This window comes from Oryctolagus cuniculus, chromosome 4, assembly GCF_964237555.1.
Source record: "Oryctolagus cuniculus chromosome 4, mOryCun1.1, whole genome shotgun sequence".
Classification (NCBI taxonomy): domain Eukaryota; kingdom Metazoa; phylum Chordata; class Mammalia; order Lagomorpha; family Leporidae; genus Oryctolagus; species Oryctolagus cuniculus.
Genome location: NC_091435.1, coordinates 90,979,885 through 90,992,140, shown reverse-complemented (window position 1 = coordinate 90,992,140; position 12,256 = coordinate 90,979,885). Strand labels below are relative to the sequence as shown.

Below are 12,256 nucleotides of genomic sequence, written 5' to 3'. Positions count from 1 at the left end.
TTTTCTTCATTATTGTGTGCCTGTATGCTTGACAAAGGTAAAAATATGCCTTGTCTTAAATAAACAATGGTAGCTAAAATCTGCATCAATTCCTAAAGTCCTTCCTCATTCAGAAAATGAAAGCTTCTCTGTTGCACTTTAGACCAAAGTGGCCTACTAGGTGCTTATGCAAAAGGCAGAAAATGACATTAAGGTAAACAGACTCTTAAGGTGCCTCCAATTATTCCCACTTCGCATTGTTCTTGCCTTCGTGCAGTCCCCTCCCCTTGAGTGCAGGAAAAACCCAAGACTAAGGACAGGTTGTCCATGAGTCCTTGTAATTATTAAGTTACAAAGACTGTGACATCTGTCCTGGGAGGGAGCGCTCTTTTGTTGCCTTTGATAAAATAGGCTGCCAGGCTGTGAGCTGAAGCCTTCAGAACTAGCAGTCTGCAGGGACCTGAGTGTTGACAACAACCTTGTCACTTTGGAAGCTTCCACAGTTAAACCTCAGGTGAGACTGCAGCCTGGGCCAACTCTTGGCCAGCAGCCTACTGGACCCTGAGGCAGGAGACCAATCTAAGCCACACCTACACTGATGACTTGCGGAAATAGAGATAAGAGGTGCATGTTCTTTTACTCTACTAAGTTTTTTGGGAGTTGCAGCAATAGCGTACTAATACAGCCATGCTAATTTTAGAATTTACCGCTTTCTTCATCTACTCTACACAATACTAAGTGAATGTGGCTTGTTACCCCCATCCTCGAAATCATTAAGGGTGTTTTATTGGACACTTGATTTATCTGTGGCTTTGTGAAGATCCTAATTCTGCTCTCCATTTCTATTATCTCTTTGGGAAAAATGCCCTCTTGGTTTGCTTTATAAGCAAGTTTAAGGAGGTTGAAAATCATTGATAAACACTTGTTGGGTCCAGTTCAATTACATGAAGATAAATTTTTCCCAAAGCTATTTTTATATTTTCCTGTGGCTGTGGCATAGATGGTAATATCATCACTTGTGCTGGGAAATGAGAGAGGGGGAGGACATCGTTCTGCAAGCTGCTCTGGCATTTGCATGCTCGTGAAATTAGGTATAAAATCACATTAAGAGGATTTAAACACGAAGCAGCTATCTTGCAAGGCGACCCTTCAACCTGAAGAATGTTAGCAAAAGAAGGGCAGGAGCCCAACCTGGCCAAGTTAGGGATGTGCAGAAGGTGCTCACTCCCATCAGTGCTGACTCTTCCACCTGCCTCATTAGCAGCCAGAGACGTGGCAGTTTGGAAAAGACAGAGGACTCTGATGTGTGGAAACAACCTGTCGCCCTGGAGTGGCTCAGACATTGTCCCAGAGTAGTCTTGCCACTTCTGACTCGATGTGAGACATTGCCAAACCTCCCACTGTGTTCTGCAGCATTTCTGTGCTCACCTGACCAACTGGAAGATGAATAGCTGTTGGCACGTTCCCAGAAGCAGCACCTTATACGTCTTTTCAGCTCTTAACACATCGTTCTATAGTTTCTGTTCCAGTATCCGCAAAGTCTGTCTTCTCCAAAGCCTCATTTTCCAGCGTGTTGCTGTCTCATTGTAGGAGTCCTCAGTTGTGAATGAGTGAAGGAATGAATATATGAGCAGTTGAGGACACCAAGACATTAGTGTTACAAACCAATCACTTCTTCCTTTAGGAAGACATTCTATTTGGAGTAATTATGCATATATAGCTCAGATTTACTTTTATAGGCTAAGCATTTTGTTAAGTTATTCTTAAAACATTTCTAACTGGGTTACTAGAAAGAACTTAGAATATGGAGAAATCAATTGCTCTACAATTTAAGCAGAAAAGTATTGATTACTTCCTAGGTTCAGAATATGTCATACACTTCCACATTACTAATAGACAGATACTTCATGAAGGTTATGAGGAATGCCCAAAAACACAAGGTTCAGAATTTGCAGGGAAGAGATGTAAATCTTAGTGGCGCTGATTCCAAATGGTAAATGTGCTATTTCCTTCCTATACACACATGCATACTTCAATCTGTAAAGGTTTTTTACCTACAGAACTACAAAGGAATTTTAAAATTTTTGGAAATGTAATTAAAAAATAAATTTACGGGGCCACCATTATGGCCCAGTGGATTGAGCTGCTGCCTGCCATAGCAGAATCCCATATAAGCACCAGATCGAGTCCCAGCTGTTCTTCTTCCCAACCATCTCCCTGCTAATATGCATGGGAAAGCAGCAGAAGATGGCCTAAGTGCCTTGGCCCCTGCACCCACATGGGTGACCCAGATGAAGCTCCTGGCTCCTGACTTTGGCTTAGCGTAGCCCTGGCCATTTGCAGCTATTTGAATAATGAACCAACAGTTGAAAAATCTATGCCTCTCTCCCTCTCTTTCTCTCTTTGTAACTTTCCATTTTTAATAAGTAAAAGGTTTATGTTGTAACAAAAAATTTGAATCTGCACATATAGTTTTTTTTTTTTTCAAAATATGCATTTCTCATGAATGGAGGACTTCTCATGTATTCAGCTGGGAATATTTCCTGTGTACCCAACTGCATCCCATGTACTATGCAAGATATGATGAGGGATATGCAGGTGAATAAGACTAGAACTTGCCTTTATTGGGAAAAAGAGAATTAAATTGGTTAAGTCCAAAAGTTTTGCAGATAGAAAAAGATGTACAAGAAGTCTAGACTAAAAGGAGTGAAATTAGATTAGAAATCTGCAAATGTACATAAATAATTGACATTTCTGGGATCTGTTTCCTTGTGGGAAGAATGGAGGCTAATCATCTGCTTTAGAGATTGGTTGAGAGAATTGAGAAAACACAGGATGTTGCTGGCATTCAATAGATAGTTCGTAATAGTGACATCAAGGTAAGGTTTTGGAGGTCTTCAGAAGTACTGATAAAGCAGCCCCCACTAAGGAAACAGTAGTGCCAGGCAGAGGAAGAAACATGAACTTGGAAACCAGTCCCCAGCAAGCCTTGTGACTATGGTGAACTCCTAACTGTATAGGTGCCTCTGACTCCTCAGTTACAACCCAGGTTATCAGGAGACCCGCTTCACAGGGTGGTTAGAAAGGATGCAGGTAAGGCATAGGTGTGTTTGCAATTTGTGGAAATCCATGGGAAACTCCACTTACTCATTTTTTTACTGTCAATATAATAAGAGCTAGTCCCTCCAAGATTGTGTCTTGGGAGTGGACATATTTAGCCCAGTACTTAGGCTCTCTGTGTCCCACATAGAAGTGCCTGAGTTTGATTCCCACCTCTAATTCCTAACTCTAGCATCCTACTAATTCAGACCATGGGAGGCAGTGGTGATGGCTCAAGTAACAGGGTTCCTGCCAGCTACTTAGGAAACCAGAATTGAGTACTAGGCTCTCCCCGACTGGCCTTGTCCCAGCCCCAGTCTGTCTGTCTATCTGTCTGTCTCTCTCTCTCTCTTTCTCCCCTCCCTCCCTTTATCCTTTCCTATCTCCCAAATGCAAATAATAGTAAAAAACTTTTTTAAAAGAAGAGAGTGTTCCCTTTCACCTGCTTTTAAAATCATGATTTTTTTCATCTGCCGTTAGTATGTTCTGTCATACCCAAGCATTTAAGTGTTTGTCATGATCTTGCTTCACTTTGCCAAAACTTTGACTTCTGTGTGTGGGTTTCATTAGTACTGAAAATACTGGGCCACCATGAGCAGCCATGGTGACTTTGAATGATCTCATGAATGTGTTATATGGCTATTGTGAATGGTGATTTTGTACCTTACTTCTGATGTTTCCATGCAGTTCAAGATTTCTCCTGCATTAGCGACATGAATAATAATAATAATAATAATAATTTTAATGACTTTGGTGAAACGATCTTAAAATGCTTTGAGTATTTCTATTTTTTCTAAAGGGGCCATTCTAAACATTTGAACCATTTTGATGATTCAAGGTCATCACCATGACCATCTATTATTGTGCTCTGCTGAAATTCAGTAATTTTTCTCTCGTGTCCCCTCAGGCTGTCAGCTGTCATCTCTGCTGTCACTGTGCTGTGTCTCAGAGTTTTACCCACCACCTTTTAATGTTGATTGGTTCTAATCTCCTCTGGTATGAGGATGAAACAGAAACACAGTGATTAGAATTGTTTGTGAATGAGTCAGAGTGCTGAATAGTGCCCCTCAAGAGCGTTCATCTGGGGGAAAGATTGTTTTATTCTGGCTTTTTATTTTTTAAATCATCATTTTTCCTATGCCATAGCTGCAGCTGCCGTGGCTGCTTGATCATCTTCCTCTTCCTCTTCCATCATCACCACCATCTTCTTCTTTTCCAATCTCAGGAAATCCGTAAGTGTCTGCTGTGACTTTATATGTTCCTACCTCATGCTCCGATGCTGGGATTTTGTTGTGAAATTGTAACAATTAGAGGAGTGTTTCTAAATTGGATCACTTGAGATTGTCTCAGTTCTCTGTGACTTTAAGAACAGGCTGAATTGAAGCCACATACGGTTGGCAGCTTTCATCCATTTATTTGGACTATCAAGCAAGAATGCTCACAATCTTTCAAATGAAAGAAGACATCTTTATTTCCAGTTCACACCCTTCATAATAAGAAGGGTATTTGAAGTAAAGCCAAAGAGCATAACTTCTCTAGCCTCTGTATTTCAGATGCCTGTGGTAGTGACAGAACGCTTCTCCTCCTCCCCACCTTACCCCAGATCAGCTGCAGAAAATGACAGTGATGCATTCGGAGGCAAACAGCAAAAAGAAAAAAATAATAATAATTTGTCCAAATGTGTCAACAAGGCCTCCACTTCCCTGAAAGGCCATCTTCAGAAAGTAGCACATGCTATACACCCAGTAGAGAAAAAGGTCTATGCTCACTTCACTTACTTATCACCTCTGAAAAGAGTTTTGTGCTGTGCTTACCAAAAAGCAGTCTCTATGATCGTTACCAAAAGCTTGGAAGTTGGAGAAAGGCTCTGTTTAAAACACAGACCTTGTTTCATTCTGGTGAAGACAAGAACTTGAGCTTGGCACATGGATTATCCCTGCATGAGAGATCCCCTGCTCCCTCTCCCCAGATGCCTCTCCTTTGTGCACACCAGGAGCCACAAGTGTCATCATTTCTTATTGGAATCTACTGACTTCGCTCAGCCTGTCCTCCCTGGGCAGCCTGTTTCTACCCTGCCTCAGGTCGTCTCCAGGAGCCTTGGCTTACAATGGGGTAAAGGGCCCTCTGTCCAGGCATCCCCATAGCAGTCAGACTATTCTCCGAGGTGGCTTTTCTCAACTTGCATCTAGGCTGACAATCACTTATTATTGTCTTAATAATTAATGCTTTATCTTTATGACATCTGTGTGCCCCCTGAGGGCACGTATGAAACTGCCCTCTAACAGGAAGCTAGATTGGAAGTGCAGCAGCCAGGACTTGAAACAGTGCCCATGTGGAATGCCAGCTTTGTAGGCAGTGCCTTTACCTGCTGTGCCACAATGCTGACTTTTCTAACACAGTTTTGAAAATATGCAGTTAACTGGAATTGAAGGAAGGAAGGAAGGAAAGGAGAGGAGGAAGGGATGGGAAAGGAGTGGTAGGAAGCTTCTATCTACGGCCATAATAATGTTAACCAATACTTTTGAATTCCATGACATTTTACTATTTACAAAATTGTTTCACTTCTATGTCCATATCATTTGTCAGTGTCCTGAGCCTGTGTGCATGGCGTGTGATACGTACGCATATATGCATGTGCATCTACTTAATATACACGTGTATTGCTTGTTTCAAATATTCAACTTCAAACTTTTCATGCTAAACATACATTTCCATGATAAGCTGAGTTATAGGGACTTTGCCATTTTCACCCCTGCCTCTTTAGCTCCTTGAACAAAGTCTGGAAAGGAGGAAAAGCTCAATAAAGATTTACTAGGTCAGTGGCTGAAGATATTACATCACATGGTCCGTGCCACAGTCCTGTAAAATCAATACACCAGCCTTACTACGTCCTCCTTTGATAGAGATAGCAAAACTGAGGCCTCAAGACCTCCTCCAGGTCCCGCAGGTACTTCTTGGCCAGCATGTGAATTCAGGATTTCTATTTCCATATTCTTTCTTTTCTGACTTCTGGGAATTTGCTATATTAATAGCAAAGCAAGAAATGTCACACAAGGAAAAATTGTTTCCACATTTAAACTCACGATGCACATGCATGAAAGTACTGACTTTTCAAACCAACGGTAACGCAGATTGTGTGACTTTTAGTGGAAAAGCTTTTCTGTCCCATCCTCTTGCCTTTATTAGCATATGTGTCAGTGCACACACACACACACACATACGCTCAAGCACACAGCATGCAGCTCACATCTTGTACTTTTCCAGTCTCTGGTTAATTCCTTCATAGGCTCTCTCACAACTCTGACCATCCCAGGAGCCTGTCACGGCTGTTGCATGGTCAGCCAGGGCCAACCACCATGCAGCAGCATTTGTTATGGCCACTTTGGCAAGTTCACAGGACTTGAGGGAAGAGGGAGAGCAGGCGTTTCAGGAGGAGAACTAGGCTAAGCTGTTGTTGTAAAAGTTTATATTCTCCCTAATTGTAGCTCATGTTGCAAGCGGAGTAAACAACCATGAAAATTCCTAAGTTGTTATGAACCTCCGAGGGTGTCCATAATCACCTTGAAATCCAAATAAAATAGTGTTTTACAGAAACAGAAGCCAGGCACCACATGCAGTGAGTCCCCATCACTGCAGAGAGATTTAACACACTCCTATCAGCCAGGAGAGGGCAACGCTTACGGCCTGAATGCATAGAGGGGACTGGAGACAATTGGAGGAGACTTGGCAGCCAAACAGAGCTGTAGCAACAGTCACTTTCTATTCTCGGGCTCCTCTGCTTTTCCCTTTATCCTAAAACAGGATGACTAAAAAGGAGATGAGGCTACAGTGATACAGAATCCTAAATTAAAGCACAAGGAAAAGCTAGCATTAGCTTTTAAATCTAAAACCCTGTGGGTAGGAGTGAGTCAGTGAAAAACTATACAAAGGGATCTTAAGTCATGAATTATGTTACATGTTACATTACTCGGCAATGGCAGTGAGTAGCCCAGGAACTCTGCAAGGCCTATTTTTATAATCACTTAGACGGATCGTGATGGAGTAAAGGGACGTCTATGCAAATTCCCAAGTCTGACTCTCCATTTGACCGTGAGTCAGGCTGCAGATCGTGGACGTGGACTTGTCAGTTGTAGTGGGCCTCGTCTCTTTCCCTTTTTCCTTTCTCATAAATGACTCAGGAGTATCACTGAGAAACCATGTGTGCTGGTTACTGGAATGATCTTTTGAGGAAGTTCATGTCCTCCAAGCCTTACTAGTTTCACCCAGAGAAACGTACCCCTACTCTGGTTTCACCTCCTCTGTGTGGCTTGCAGAGATAGGCTATTGGGATTCCCCACCAGTCCACAACTTGAAGCTTCTATTCTCACATTTTGACTGCCAGTTTTATATTTGGTTAAAATCCTGCTTTTGTGCCTGGTTTCCTAGGGAAACAGTTTGTAAGAGCTGCTGTGTCCATCTGCCTCACCCGTCTGAGATTTCGACTGTGCACCCTGAATATCTCCTCATCTGACAGAAAGAGGGCCCCAAATGAGGGAAAACCCCTTGAAATTTGTTAAGGATAAAAATATGAAAATGAGTGGTCAGTTAGGCAATCAGAGTTGCAGGGGCCAGGAGGCTGGTATGTGTTTGTGGGACTTTGTTTTTAGCTACCTAGACATTTACACCCAAGAGTAATAAGGAGGTAAGCATAAGTGTACAGTGGAATAGTCAAGGAATCTTGTCCCATAGTAAGATACAATTAACAAGTTCTGCTGTTCTCCAGCACAGCTGAGTGACTGCAGTTTACAATGATATAAGTGGATCATTTATGCTGTTTACATGTGCTAAAATATTGCAGTATACCCACATAAAAATGTACATGTAGTGCATGTAAATCAAAAATATAAATAAAGTTTGAAATCAACCCCCAAAGATCCATTAAACACTACCTGGATGCACTGTGTTCCATAACAGGTTGAGATCCATTAGTCTAGATAATATCTAAAATACTCTCCATCCTCTTAGTTGGTGAATTCTTTCTTGAACATTTTTGGGGATAGAAAACTGGCGGAGGGGAAGCATGTTTTCTTGTATTATGAAACATGTACATTCACCTTGCCCATAGGGTTATGTCAGTGAATCCAATGCCTGCCAGATTATTTCATGTGTCAGGCATGTTTCTAGATTCCATAAGTTAAGTCAAGAGTGATCCAAACACATCTCAGGTGGCTCATGGGTAAAGATTGGGTGGAGGAAGGGCCTGTCCAGATCTCACATCAGGACACTGTCACATACTTTTGTTAGGAACTGAGGCCTTAGCAAATAGAATCTGTTGTTTCATTTAATTACTTTTCACGATGCTATTACCAAAACTTTTTATGTAAATACATATTTTATTCCCTGAGGCATGTTAATATGAAATCAAAATTATACAATGCTGAAAGAAAACAATTTCCTTTACACTTGTTTTCTCTGTGTGCTACTGGGAACATAGTAGTATAGGATGACAAAGGTGTTCAGACTTAGCCAGCAGCACTTTCTGTGGCATTCAGTCTGCAGTCATAGAAATGCAGTGTTGATATTGATGGTTCTGTATGATTTGATGCAATGAACATTTACTGGTTGCCTTTTCTGGGTTGGGTGCTAGGCCCATGCTATGAGAAGTAGGACACTGTTTGTGAAACAAACACTTCAAGGTTCCCAAAATATACTAAGAGCAAATAACTACACTGCTGGCTAGTCAGTTGTTGATGCTTCAGAAGAGACAGGTATTTGTTTATGTATCGAGTACTTCCACATCAAACACTGTCCCTTTTCATTAACTTCATTGACTCACGTCATCCTCAAAGCAACTCTTTAAAGGCAGTTATCTCCATTATACAGTAAGAAGGCTGAGACACAGGCAGCAAAGTAATCAGCCAAGGTTTCACAGCCAGTAGGAGTGGAGCCAGGCAGTGGACTCGGAGTGTGTGTCCTTAGCCCATAGGCTATTGCTCTAAGGGAGCAAGAGAAAGAGAAATAGCTTTGGGCTCAATGGATTGAGGAAGAAGTCAACTGTACCAGGATTCAAAGACTGGTATGATGACCCTGCCACAGGTTGTTTGGGAATGTCTGGCTCTTGACAGCAATGGGCATAGAATGAGCAATGGCCTTGAGGTACAAAACGGTCTCTGGTTGTACTGATAAAACAGTAAGTGGATTGGTCTGGAATAGACAGTATGAGTAAATGCAAGATAAGATTGTAAACAAATTTCAGTGCCAGAGTATGAGGGAGTTTGAGGGTCGGTTCAAGCAAAGAGATCATCCACTGCATCTAATTTGTCTAAGTGGAGTAACTAGCCATTTATAGGTCAGAGACCAGTATAGGAAAGCAAGCGTATCTTCTGTCTACAACACCATTGGATTTGAGATCAGAAGACTAACTGCTAAGTTTGCTGTGTTAGGAGAACACCTTTGAATTCATAAAGTAAATTAAGTAAATCAGACCATTTCTCTGAGAATCAGTCATCACCTCTTTGCTCATGACATTGAGGAAGGAAACTTTTCCATTCCAACCCATTTTCTTTTAGCACAACTTTTTGTTGCATCAGAGACAATGATTTCTGAGTTCTATGCATTCTTCGTGCTCTGTTGGACAACTTTCTCTACTCTCCTTTAAGAAAATTACATGTTTGCCGGCGCCGCGGCTCACTAGGCTAATCCTCCGCCTTGTGGCACCGGCACACTGGGTTCTAGTCCCGGTCGGGGCGCCGGATTCTGTCCCGGTTGCCCCTCTTCCAGGCCAGCTCTCTGCTATGGCCCGGGAGTGCAGTGGAGGATGGCCCGGGTGCTTGGGCCCTGCACCCCATGGAAGACCAGAAGAAGCACTTGGCTCCTGCCATCGGATCAGCGCGGTGCGCCGGCCGCAGCACGCTGGCCGCGGCGGCCATTGGAGGGTGAACCAATGGCAAAGGAAGACCTTTCTCTCTGTCTCTCTCTCTCACTGTCCACTCTGAGAAAGAAAGAAAGAAAATTACATGTTTATCCTTTCATGTCAAGTGTTATCCATATATTGAGAACTTCATTCTCATTCTACTTGATGAAGAAATGAATGTAGCTGGGCATTGCTCTGTCCTAGTATGTATGGTACAGGTCTTAGATTAGGCAATCTTGGACCAGTACATTTGTCCCCTCCCAAATCCTAAATTTCCTCAACTGTAAAATGGGTACATTTAGCTATATTTGCCTAGAATTTTTAAATTTAGTAATTACATAAAAATAGTCCTTTACCCCACACATAAGTGCCCAATAAATATTGCCATTGTTACTACTAATAACATGAAATATTGAGAATGAATCCTGTTAAAGTAGCCAGCTCTTTGTGTTGCTGATTTTCTTTTTTATAGACACAAGCCTACACTAAAAGCAATGATGATAAAGAGAAGGCACAGAAAGGTTTAAACTAAGATAGGAAGCTCCAACTCATTTCCACACTCGCCCTTGCAAGTTTTACCTTGTTAGCTGTTTCTGGGGAGAAATCCAGTGGGCATCATGGATACTGAGTAGATGGTTCATTTCCAAAGAAATACCAAGCAGTAAAAAGGAGACTTTCAATGTTTAGCCCTCATTCTGTCTCCAGTAGTCCATCAGAATTATTTAGTGAGCCTACTAACCCATATCATATGCTGGTCCTCTCTCCCCAAGATATGGAATTCATTGATCCTGTGATGGGAGACATTGTTAAGGTTTAAGTCAACCAGGTGATTCTAATGCACAGCCAGGATTATAAACCTGTGGTTTAAGGATAGGATGGACAAGCTGAAGGAGGATTGGGAAAGCTCTGATAGTGGCCTTGGAAACAGTCACATGAAACAAGGACTCAGCAGGTGTGTGTCAAGTTGAAACTTTGCTGTGATGTCTTCCTGATCTTTTGTGGCACTCACTGGAAATATGGTGAGGAGACCTCAAGGCTGTAAAAGCTGCTTCTAATCTTCAAATAGACACTAGGCATGGCCTTTAAGACTTTAGCTTGGGGAAAAGCAAAGGCAGCTGGTACAAGTGAGAGCCTCAATGTCAGGCCACTGAAAGGATGGACATGGTCTTAAAGGGCATAATAAATGACTTCTGTGGCTCTTGTATGAGTCTCTCCATATTGGGTACAGCTTACCTTCTTTTTCATTTCTGCCTGCTAAGCTATGGTAAATGATCTAGCTGAGTTCTAACTGCCTCATTTTACAAGTGAGAAAATTTGCTGAAGGATGCTGCCGACTGACAGTGCAATAGAGGCAGATCTCTTGTCTCCCCGAACAGTGCAACATCATTGCTCTAATGCTGGTTTCAAGGATAGAAGAGCTAACTTTGCAGTGCCCTCAAACTTTCCTGTTGACCCCTTCTGATGTCACAACAAAGCACTGAATATTCTTATACTATCTTGACTAATCATGTGTCTTATTTTCAAGGATGGCTGAACTTTGCTTCTTTTTGAAAACATAGTTCCTACCTTACTTGACCCAAATAACACTGAAAAAGAACCATGACCTTGCTGAGAGCTATTACATACCAAATAGGACTTAATTTTCCCTAAGTACTTGGAAGGAGAAAAACAATAATCTATATGATGGGCTTTTGGCCTAAACCCATATCCTTTAGAAGATGAAATTTGGCACAGCTCATATTCTGATTTAAAGAAAAATGTTCTGATGTCATTTTTCTAATTAATAGGAAAAATAGATTCAATTTTTCCTATTCAATGTCATCTAGCCTTTGAGCTTTTAGAGTTAGATGACCCAAAGCCATTGTCATATCTTAGTTTAGTCTTCTAGATGTCATCAGTTTGATAGATCTGCCCTTGGTGTTCACAGGGCATCATATGCATGCCTCAGATACAGTGCATGTTTGTTCCTTTTCAAATTTGTTTGTTCACTCAATGAACATTTGTTCAACACCACCTATATGCCAAGATATTTGTAGGATGGAGGTGGTACACAGTGGAGGTGGAAGTATATTATGGAAGATGAGACTATGAAGGCAGAGCTGTAAAGAGCTTTCCAAGTAATGCTCAGGGGATTGATGCAAAGGAACCAGCAGATGCTAGGAGGACAGAGGAGTAATAAAGGGGAATATCTGATTATGGCTTATCTATTCAGCAAACACTGAGTGCTATTTGCACAGTAGATACCATGTTTAGTGCTGAAGACATGAGAAAGAATAAAAAATTGGT

General features: G+C 41.7%; 1 protein-coding gene across 20 annotated transcripts in view; it reads left to right on the top strand.

Moving 5' to 3' along the window:
* Positions 1-12,256, top strand: part of LPP (LIM domain containing preferred translocation partner in lipoma) — a 727,525-nt gene that overhangs the window by 510,574 nt on the left and 204,695 nt on the right. The window lies entirely within an intron of this gene.